The 9,812-nt window shown below is 48.5% G+C and overlaps 1 long non-coding RNA gene across 1 annotated transcript; it reads right to left on the minus strand.

The window, feature by feature from the left end:
* Window positions 1-2,056: 2,056 nt before the first annotated feature.
* Window positions 2,057-4,844, minus strand: LOC123484238. The gene is made up of 3 exons (XR_006658454.1): window positions 4,723-4,844; window positions 4,354-4,404; window positions 2,057-2,204 (listed from the first exon to the last, which is right to left on the minus strand). It is a non-coding gene; the product is annotated as an uncharacterized LOC123484238 (long non-coding RNA).
* Between the last annotated feature and the right edge of the window lie 4,968 nt (window positions 4,845-9,812).

The raw sequence follows: 9,812 nt of genomic DNA on the forward strand, positions 1-9,812 counted from the left end.
AGTCTTACTAAAGAGGACATGTAATATATATGTAATCCCTGTGTGTGTCTGTGTGTGTTTGTTTGTGTGTGTGTTTGGTTTTACTATCTTTGTGGGGACCAGAAGTCCTCACAAGGATAGTAAAACTTGGAAAATCCAGACAAGTGGGGACATGTCACTGAAAAAGGCAATTTTAGGCTTAGGGGTTAGGTTTAGGGTTTTAATTATGGTTAAAATGTGGGTTAGGGGTTAGGTTTAGAGTTAGGGGTTTGGGGTAAGGTTTGAGTTAGGTTAAGTTTAGGATTAGGTTCAGGGTTAGGGTTAGAATTAGGGTTAGTGGCAATTTTAGGCTTAGGGGTTAAGTTTAGGGTTTTAATTAGGGTTAAAATGTGGGTTAGGGGTTAGGTTTAGGGTTAGGCGTTAGTTTTAGGTTTAAGGTTAGGGGTTTGGGGTACATTTAAGGTTATGAGTTATCTTTGTTCTGGTCCTTTGTCTGATGAATATGATGAGAATGCGGACCAACACACACACCACCATCCCCAGACCTGACCCCATATACACCAGTATACCTGGAGATGTAGTATAGTGATACAGACAGTCATCATGATTCTCTACCAGTGAAGTCTCATCTCTCCCTGTACTGTCTTCAATCACACAACCTATGATGCTATTGAGTCTGCTCTCTCTGTGGCTTTTCAGTGTGTGTGTATCTGTGTGTGTGTGTGTGTGTGTGTGTGTGTGTGTGTGTGTGGGTGGGTGGATGTGTGTGTGTGTGGGTGTTTGTGTGACTGTGTGGGTGTGTCTCAGTCTTCCTCTTTCTCCACATGTCCACACACACACACTGAAAAACACACATTTACACACTAATACTACACATTCACACTGTTTTAAACATTTTGATGAGTTTTAATGAAATGCTTTAAAAGGTACAGTTTATGTACATATATAATAGATATGTAAATCTCAAAGGTACAACTGACTATTATGGTATTACTGTCTTCATTATTATAACAGCCAAAATGAAACCAAAATGATATGACTAAACACATAGTTCATATTTACACAAATATTAACAAAAATGTTGGTTGACTTTCACAAAATCTGGAGATAAAAGTGAATTTAAACCCAGATGTTAATATTTTACATACATTATATACAGTAAAACCACATGAGCTGTTTTAATACAATATGTCAAGGAGGATTTGAAACATGAAAGGGATTGGGTTTTTTAATGTCATTCCAAGATGGCGGCTCTGTGGTGACAACCCTTCATCTCTCTACAGGGAGCTTCCCTTCATCCCAAATGGCACCTTGTTCTCTATAGAGCACTGCCTTTGACCAGGGCCATATGGGGGATAGGTAATAGAGTGTCATTTGAGACGTGTCCCTTGTATAGATTATATAGTCCTACATTATTTTCGGTAGCTGGGCTGTAGAGTAGATGGTGTCTTCTGGAGTGTCTTTAGAGAGGTGTACAGCAGGGTATCTTGTAGATTCTACAGTATCTTTGGGTAGCTGGGCTGTAGAATAGATGGAATCATCCTGGGTTCCACTGGCTGTTGGAGGGCTTGAAGAGACTCTAGAATCTTTGGGTAGATCCACATTAGAGTAGATGAGAGAAGCTGGGTGATCTGCAGTAGAATAGCCTGGATTTATATTATCTTTGTGGCAGATAGCGTTAGCAGGGTAGGTTGTAGAAGCTTGGCCAGCAGGGTAGGTTGTAGAGGCTTGGCCAGCAGGGTAGGTTGTAGAGGCGTGGCCAGCAGGGTAGGTTGTAGAGTCTTGTCTAGCAAGGCAGTTTGTAGAGTTTGTAGGTGATAGTAGAGTAGACTGAAGAGATGACCACAGGGATTGTGTCTGTCTGTCTGTCTGCCTCTCTGATCTCCTCATACTGCAGGTTACACCACAATCCCACTAGAGGACGCTATAGACTCACACAGTCAACCCTAAGATGTTTAGTTTACCATCACACACAGTCAACCTCCCTGTCTATCACCTCTGCATTACAAGTTGTTATGGACAAACACATACACACACACACACACACACACACACACACACACACACACTCACCTCTCCAGTAGGGTCAGGTTGTGTGTTGGAGGAGACTGGTGGTGGTGGTGGTGTTCTCCTGGTTCCTCTCCTCTGTCTGGAGAACAGGAGCAGGACCAGTCCTAACACTGTCACCATGACTACCAGACCAACACTGGTCCACACCATCAGACCTGACCACAGACAGGAGGAGAGACTTTACAGAGTACTGTATATATCATAGATACCATCAGACCTGACCAGAGACAGGAGGAGAGACTTTACAGAGTACTGTATGTATCATACAGTGAGGGAAAAAAGTATTTGATCCCCTGCTGATTTTGTACGTTTGACCACTGATAAAGACATGATCAGTCTAATTGTAATGGTAGGTTTATTTGAACAATGAGAGACAGAATAACAACAAAAAAATCCAGAAAAATGCATGTCAAAAATGTTATAAATTGATTTGCATTTTAATGAGGGAAATAGGTATTTGACCCCTCTGCAAAACATGACTTAGTCCTTGGTGGCAAAACCCTTGTTGGCAATCATAGAGGTCAGACGTTTCTTGTAGTTGGCCACTAGGTTTGCACACATCTCAGGAGGGAATTTGTCCCACTCCTGTTTGCAGATCTTCTCCAAGTCATTAAGGTTTCGAGGCTGACGTTTGGCAACTCGAACCTTCAGCTCTCTCCACAGATTTTCTATGGGATTAAGGTCTGGAGACTTGCTAGGCCACTCCAGGACCTTAATGTGCTTCTTCTTGAGCCACTCCTTTGTTGCCTTGGCCGTGTGTTTTGGGTCATTGTCATGTTGGAATACCCATCCACAACCCATTTTCAATGCCCTGGCTGAGGGAAGGAGGTTCTCACCCAAGATTTGACGGTACATGGCCCCATCCATCGTCCCTTTGATGCGGTGAAGTTGTCCTGTCCCCTTAGCAGAAAAACACCCCCAAAGCATAATGTTTCCACCTCCATGTTTGACGGTGGGGATGGTGTTCTTGGGGTCATAGGCAGCATTCCTCCTCCTCCAAACACGGCTAGTTGAGTTGATGCCAAACAGCTCGATTTTGGTCTCATCTGACCACAACACTTTCACCCAGTTCTCCTCTGAATCATTCAGATGTTCATTGGCAAACTTCAGATGGGCCTGTATATGTGATTTCTTGAGCATGGGGACCTTGCGGGCGCTGCAGGATTTCAGTCCTTCACTGCATAGTGTGTTACCAATTGTTTTCTTGGTGACTATGGTCCCAGCTGCCTTGAGATCATTGACAAGATCCTCCCGTGTAGTTCTGAGCTGATTCCTCACCGTTCTCATGATCATTGCAACTCCACGAGGTGAGATCTTGTATGGAGCCCCAGGCCGAGGGAGATTGACAGTTCTTTTGTGTTTCTTCCATTTGCGAATAATCGCACCAACTGTTGTCACCTTCTCACCAAGCTGCTTGGCGATGGTCTTGTAGCCCATTGCAGCCTTGTGTAGGTCTACAATCGTGTCCCTGACATCCTTGGATAGCTCTTTGGTCTTGGCCATGGTGGAGAGTTTGGAATCTGATTGATTGATTGCTTCTGTGGACAGGTGTCTTTTATACAGGTAAAAAGCTGAGATTAGGAGCACTCCCTTTAAGAGTGTGCTCCTAATTTCAGCTCGTTACCTGTATAAAAGACACCTGGGAGCCAGAAATCTTTCTGATTGAGAGGGGGTCAAATACTTATTTCCCTCATTAAAATGCAAATCAATTTATAACATTTTTGACATGCGTTTTTCTGGATTTTTTTGTTGTTATTCTGTCTCTCACTGTTCAAATAAACCTACCATTAAAATTATAGACTGATCATTTCTTTGTCAGTGGGCAAACGTACAAAATCAGCAGGGGATCAAATACTTTTTTTCCCCTCACTGTAGATACCATCAGACCTGACCAGAGATAGTTACAACGTTCATTCGGTCAGTTGGTTTCTCAGTTGGTCAGCGGGTTGGTCAGTCAGTCTCTCAGTAAGGCAGGAAGACAGGTAGGCAGCCGGACAGACAGACAGACAGACAAACAGACAGACATGCAGGCAGGTTGCCAGGAAGACAGACAGACAGACATACAGGCAGGCAGGCAGCCAGGAAGACAGACAGAGAGAGAGAAAATAAAGGTGTGCTAAAGGAGGAGACTGTAGCGATCAGAGTAACCATAGTAACAGAGGCCATGGTGTCAGCAGCTGCATCACTTCCTGTAGGCCTCTGAGAGACTCACATATACACCATCATGACAACACAGCCACTGCTACCAAATAATATAACCATTTTATTTTAGCCACCGCTGAAATCAGTAGACATGAAACTTACCAGCACTCTGCCTCTGTCCTGCACCAGGAGAGTAATCTGAGGGAGGATAATCTAGAGAGAGAGAGAGAGAGGGAGTGAGAGTGTAAGTGAGAATAAGAGTGAGAGTGAGAGTGAGAGAGAGAGTGTGAGAGAGAGAGTGAGCGAGAGAGAGCGAGAGAGAGAGAGCGGGGAGCGAAAGAGAGAAGGGGGAGCGAGAGAGAGAGGAGAGAGAGAGAGGGGAGCAAGAGAGAGAAGGGGGAGCGAGAAAGAGAGGAGAGAGAGAGAGATTTGTCCAATGCTTGAACAGATCCAATTGATTTCCTCCAGCATTACAGCATTTCATATCACAACATATTAGTTGCAATGTCTAAGATGAAAGATTCATCATACCTGCTCTTGATGAAGAGTGACCACTGATATCTCCAGATGCCAGAAATGTTGTAGAGATGTTATATAATGTTGCAGAGAGGTTTGGGAGGGTTGTGGAGACATGAGGTCTGGAAGTGACATTTGACGGTTTAGGAGGAGCTGTGTGTAAAACAGAAGAACAGGCATCCTGTCACGTTCGTTCATCGACGGGTCAGACCAAGGCGCAGCGTGATATGCATACATGTTTATTTAAATTTAATAAACAACACGACAAAACAACAAACTAAACGAAACGTGAAGTCCAAGGTACAACAAACATACCTCACACGGAACAAGATCCCACAACCCACTAGTGCCAATAGGCTGCCTAAGTATGGACCCCAATCAGAGACAACGAGCGACAGCTGCCTCTGATTGGGAACCACACCGGCCAACATAGATCTATACATACTAGAACCCCAACATAGAAATACACAACATAGAACATACACACCCTGACTCAACATATACGAGTCCCCTGAGTCAGGGCGTGACTGTACCCCCCCCCAAAGGTGCGGACTCTGACCGCGCAACATAAACATATCAGGGTAGGGGCCGGGTGGGCATTCCGCCTCGGAGGCGGATCCGGCTCTGGGCGTGACGACCTCTTACTCTCCGCCTCCCTGTTGCGCCCCTGGTCTGGTCTGGTCCTTGGCGCGCTGCTTCCCCACTCCTTCCTCCCACAAAGTACCAAGCCCTGTCTGGACCCTGGTGTGGGAGACCCCAAACCTGGAGAGGGGCTGACGTCTGGGTCTGGACTGGAACCGCTGACTGGAGCTGGACCCGACGACGGTGGAGCGAACTGCTCTGGCTCCGGAGTGGAACCGCTGACCGGAGCTGGATCAGGCACCGGTGGAGCGGACTGCTCTGGCTCCGGAGTGGAGCCGCTGACCGGAGCTGGACTGGACCCCGGTGGAGCGGATTGCTCTGGCTCCGGAGTGGAGCAGCTGACCGGAGCTGAACTAGGCACCGGTGGAGCGGACTGCTCTGGCTCCGGAGTGGATCCGCTGACCGGAGCTGGACTGGACCTCGGTGGAGCGGACTGCTCTGGCTCCGGAGTGGAGCAGCTGACCGGTGCCGGAACAGGCACGGGCCGTGCCGGACTGGACACACGCACCACTGGTCTGGTGCGAGGAGCAGGCACGGGCCGGACCGGACAAGGAACACGCACCACTGGCTTGATGCGAGGAGCAGGAATGGGCCGGGCCGGGCTGGCGACGCGCACCACTGGCTTGGTGCGAGGAGCAGGAACATGCCGGGCCGGACTGGCAACGCGCACCACTGGCTTGATGCGAGGAGCAGGAACGGGCCGGGCCGGGCTGGCGACGCGCACCTCTGGCTTGGTGCGAGGAGCAGGAACAGGCCGGGCCGGACTGGCGACGCGCACTACTGGCTTGGTGCAAGGAGAACGAACAGGCCGGGCCGGACTGGCGACGCGCACCACTGGCTTGGTGCGAGGGGCAGGAACGGGCCGGGCCGGGCTGGCGACGCGCACCACTGGCTTGGTGCGAGGAGCAGGAATGGGCCGGGCCGGGCTGGCGACGCGCACCACTGGCTTGGTGCGAGGAGCAGGAACGGGCCGGACCGGACTGCGAAGGCGGACTGGAGGTCTGGAGCGGGGAGCTGGCACAACCCGTCCTGGCTGGCTGCCCACTTTCGCACTACACGTGCGGGGCGCTGGCACAGGACGCACTGCGCTGTGCACGCGCACTGGCGATACAGCTCGTAGAACTGGCGCAGGATATGCGGGACCGAGGAGGCGTACTGGAGACCAGGAGCGTTGAGCCGGCACACCCTGTCCTGGCTGGATGCCCATCTTCGCACGGCACGTGCGTGGTGCAAGCACAGGACGTACAGGACTGTGCCGGCGCACTGGCGACACAGTACGTAGCTCCGCATAATACGGAACTTGCCCAGTCATACGCCTTCTCGCGTGAGTACGGGGAGTTGGCTCTGCTCTAACCCTAGGCTCCGCCAACCACCCCGTGTGCCCCCCCAAAAAAATGTTATTCGGGCTGCCTCCTCGACCGGCCTCCTCCGTGTTGCCGTTGCTCCTCTCCTGCCTGGGCATCTACCTTAGCCCATGGTCCTTTCCCCGCAAATATCTCTTCCCATGACCACAACTTGCCGACCTTCGCTCCGCCTGGGCACGCTGCTTTGTCCTCGTTTGGTGGGATCTTCTGTCACGTTCGTTCATCGATGGGTCAGACCAAGGCGCAGCATGATATGCATACATGTTTATTTAAATTTAATAAACAACATGACAAAACACCAAACTAAACGAAATGTGAAGTCCAAGGTACAACAAACAACATACCTCACACGGAACAAGATCCCACAACCCACTAGTGCCAACAGGCTGCCTAAGTATGGTCCCCAATCAGAGACAACGAGCGACAGCTGCCTCTGATTGGGAACCACACCGGCCAACATAGATCTAGACAACATAGACTTATAACATAGACCTACACCACATAGAAAATACACACCCTGACTCAACAAACAAGTCCCCAAAGTCAGGGCGTGACACATCCACAAATACTGTCACCATATTGCTTTTCTCTAATGAAGTCATGAAACCTGTAACAAACAATAACATCTGAATATTTCAAGACAAATGTGATTGAGTGTTAACTTACCATCTGTAACTGTGAGATGCACCTCTAGGTATGAATATTTTATAGATCTGTCCACTCCACACCAGTAGGTCCCTGAGTCGGACTTCATCAGGTTCTTGATGGTAACAGTGAAGTCTCCATGTCTATAGTCATGTATGGTGTATCTTCCTCTCTCAATATAGTTCTTGTTCTTCTGAGTTTGAACCAGAACGTCGTTGTAACTGTCACATTTCTTCCCACAGAAGTACTTGTCATTGCTTTTTCCAAACCATTTATCTGCATGTGAGCACCGAATTGTGACCTTTCCCCCAACAACTCCAGTCACCTTAGTGATGGCTGACTCCACAACACAGAGAGCTGTCAAACAGAAACATACGGTCACTAAAGAGGAATTGAACCTCATTGTCCTCAACACCTTCATAGTCCTACTGTACCCATCAACAGAGAGGTGAGAGGACCTCACCTTTTTAAGTTCAGTACATTCTACCATGAATATGCAGATATATCATCTGATCACATCTCTAGTGTATCCTGTTCTGGCTCGGTATACTGTATCATCTATAGTACTGTTATGACGAGTTTCTCTTGTATCGAGTACTTCAGGATGGGACACAGATGGAGAGTTGATTCATCGTTATTTAATGCAGTACTGGATTCAATGACAGGCGGTACGGACGTAGCCTCTTGTCATATGACTTCCATAGAAAATCTCTCAGTTTATATTATGCTCTCCGAGCTACTTCTGTCCATCATCTGCCAACCATCATTGAGTGTCACTCATCTACTACAATAGGATCCCCATACATGGTATCGTGTGTCACCCTAGTATGTACTATGTAGTACGTATGGCCAGGCCATTCCATCACGTACACCTTCTAAGATTAGCCCAAGTGGCCCCCAATCTATCTTGGCACACCAACCCTCTGTCACTCACCAGTGACCTCTATAACACATTGCGTGTCCTTGTCCTCTCTCCCACATGCAGCTCAGGAGTTTACAAACATTAATAATCTTGTATCAAAAGTCATCATATCAGGTACTATCATGGTACTATAGAAACTGATACAGACTACAGACAGACACTACACAGTCTAGTACTATAGAAACTGATACAGACTACAGACAGAGAGTATACAGTCTAGCATTATAGAAACTGATACAGACTACAGAAATACAGACAGGCAGGCAGGCAGGCAGGTCCTAACAGGTCCTAATCCAGGCACTTGTCATCTCCCGTCTGGACTACTGCAACTCGCTGTTGGCTGGCCTCCCTGCCTGTGCCATTAAACCCCTACAACTCATCCAGAATGCCGCAGCCCGTCTGGTGTTCAACCTTCCCAAGTTCTCTCACGTCACCCCCCTCCTCCGCACACTCCACTGGCTTCCAGTTGAAGCTCGCATCCGCTACAAGACCATGGTGCTTGCCTATGGAGCAGTGAGGGGAACGGCACCTCTGTACCTTCGGGCTCTGATCAGTCCCTACACCCAAACGAGGGCATTGCGTTCATCCACCTCTGGCCTGCTGGCTCCCTTCCTCTGCGGAAGCATAGTTCCCGCTCAGCCCAGTCAAAACTGTTCGCTGCTCTGGCACCCCAATGGTGGAACAAGCTCCCTCACGACGCCAGGACAGCGGAGTCACTCACCACCTTCCGGAGGCATTTGAAACCCCACCTCTTTAAGGAATACCTGGGATAGGATAAAGTAATCCTTCTACCCCCCCCCCAAAATTGTAAAGTGGTTATCCCACTGGCTATAGGGTGAACGCACCAATTGGTGAGTCGCTCTGGATAAGAGCGTCTGCTAAATGACGTAAATGTGCCCTTGAGCAAGGCACTTAACCCTAATTGCTCCTGTAAGTCGCTCTGGATAAGAGCGTCTGCTAAATGACTAAAATGTAAATGTAAAAATGATACTACCAAGCACAGGTCCACAACAGCTTGTCTGTCAGCTACTCTCAGTCCTACTAAACCATCAACAGTTAGACAGTGTTTGACAGCTGGGTGTTTCTGAAGTGCTCTTTTTTCCTCTATTGAAAGCTCCTCCCTCCTCTGACACCACACCTCTGTGTCTCTCTCTCTCTCTCTCTCTCTCTCTCTCTCTCTCTCTCTCTCTCTCTCTCTCTCTCTCTCTCTCTCTCTCTCTCTCTATGTCTGTCTCTCTCTCTCGCTCTCTCTCTCTCTCTCTCTCTCTCTCTCTCTCTCTCTCTCTCTCTCTCTCTCTCTCTCTCTCTCTCTCTCTCTCTCTCTCTCTCTCTCTCTCTCTCTCTCTCTCTCTCTCTCTCTCTCTCTCTCTCTCTCTCTCTCTCTCTCTCTCTCTCTCTCTCTCTCTCTCTCTATGTCTCTCTCTCTCTCTCTCTCTCTCTCTCTCTCTCTCTCTCTCTCTCTCTCTCTCTCTCTCTCTCTCTCTCTCTCTCTCTCTCTCTCTCTCTATGTCTGTCTCTCTCTCTCTCTCTCT

This window comes from Coregonus clupeaformis, unplaced genomic scaffold (genome assembly GCF_020615455.1).
Source record: "Coregonus clupeaformis isolate EN_2021a unplaced genomic scaffold, ASM2061545v1 scaf0241, whole genome shotgun sequence".
Classification (NCBI taxonomy): Eukaryota; Metazoa; Chordata; class Actinopteri; order Salmoniformes; family Salmonidae; genus Coregonus; species Coregonus clupeaformis.